This window comes from Myotis daubentonii, chromosome 3 (genome assembly GCF_963259705.1).
Source record: "Myotis daubentonii chromosome 3, mMyoDau2.1, whole genome shotgun sequence".
Classification (NCBI taxonomy): domain Eukaryota; kingdom Metazoa; phylum Chordata; class Mammalia; order Chiroptera; family Vespertilionidae; genus Myotis; species Myotis daubentonii.
Window position 1 is genome coordinate 168,331,929 of NC_081842.1, and position 1,590 is coordinate 168,333,518.

At 50.8% G+C, this 1,590-nt stretch overlaps 1 pseudogene; it reads left to right on the forward strand.

The window, feature by feature from the left end:
* The first annotated feature begins 349 nt into the window (after positions 1-349).
* Positions 350-1,100, forward strand: LOC132229744 (chromatin target of PRMT1 protein-like; annotated as a pseudogene).
* Positions 1,101-1,590: the final 490 nt, after the last annotated feature.

Below are 1,590 nucleotides of genomic sequence, written 5' to 3' on the forward strand. Positions count from 1 at the left end.
CAGAACCTGAGGAGCCAGCATAAGTCAAGGTCATCACATAGCAAGAGAACTAACAGTGCGTTCTGTTTGGACACCAAGAAGAAGTTGGCTGGGGTTGTGGTGGCACAGACAAGAGGCAGGAAAGGGCAGGCGGGGCAAGCAGGTGGACTCCCTGACCAGACAAACAGCCAATAACAACGAACTAACCTGGCAGTGTACCGCTCACACACCTACCCAACCCCGAACAACTTAACCAGAGCCTCCTCACCATCAACTCAGATTCCGCGGCCCCCGCCTGCCTTCCGCAACAGTGGTGGCAGCCCTAGGAGGAACACGGGCGTCCTTTTCCTCCCATTCTCAGAATTTGAAGATGGCTGCACCGGAAGTTGTGCTGAAACGCCCCACCAAGGTGTCTCTCAATGAGCGCTTTTCTAATAAGCTGAAGAACAAACAGCCAGTGCCCCTGATTACTCGGGCTTCGATGCAGCAACAGCAGCAGCGAGCCAGCGCCAGAATCAGAAGACTGGCCCTCTGTCCTGGCAGCAGGGACACTTAAGCAGAAGAGCTTAAAGCAGCGCCTGGGTAAGAGGAACCTCCAGTCACAGTTAGCCGGCCCAGGGGGCCTGACCAGGTGAGCGATCGGGGACGAGGTCTGCCCTTAATTCAGAGAGGCTTGCCCAGAGGAGGACTATGGGGGCGGGAGAGAACGTGCCACAAGAACCCTACGTAGGTGTCTCTCCCAGGTCAAAACCTGCTCCGAGGTGGACAAGCCTTAGCTCCCCAAACGGGCTTAAGAAGAGGTGGTATTTTAGGTCGTGGAGGTCCGGGAGAGGCGGCAGAATCAGTGGTGGAGGTCGAGGTATGATAGGTCGGCAAGAGGGGACTTTGGAGGCAGAGGACAGGGTAACCAGGGACAGGTGTGCTGGCTCGCCCTGTACTGATCAAGGAGCAGCTGGACAGCCAGTTGGAAGCCTACATGTCAAAAAAAAAAAAAAAAAAAAAAAAAAGGACACCTGGATGCTGAGCTGGGTACCTACAAGGTACCGACAGATCCCGAACCGACGAGTGAAGCATGCCTGCCCTCCCGTGAGAGACTCTTGCTAAAGTTATCGCCTCTGTAAATAACCTTGAGGTAACGGATCAGAAGAAACCCACCTGGCCGATGCTGGAAGGACCTATCACAATGTTACCTTCCACCAGCTTGTGCATTTAGTGTGTTCCTGTTACTTTTTTTTATTAAGTTATTACATATGTGTCCTTATCTCCACATTACCCCCCATCCCCCTGTTACTTTTTTGATATTGTATTGTCTGAAACCTTTTTTTACTCCGACTTGGGTTTGGTTACCTTTTGTTGTTTTGTTCCTTTTTCTTTTCTTCTTCTCCCAGACTTTTCTTTGAACATGAATATGTCAGCCCTCTTTCCACCGCTGCCTCCCCTCACCTGCCATATATGGTGTGGTGTTCTAACATTTCCTCTGCTCCTCACTGTGCCCCTGAAAAAGTCCCAGAAAGCATCCATCAATATCCCGCTCTCGTGCCTGTTTTTCTGAAATACAATTCTGTTCTACATCACTTTAATAGCCCCTTAGAAGTATTTAGAAAATCTAGG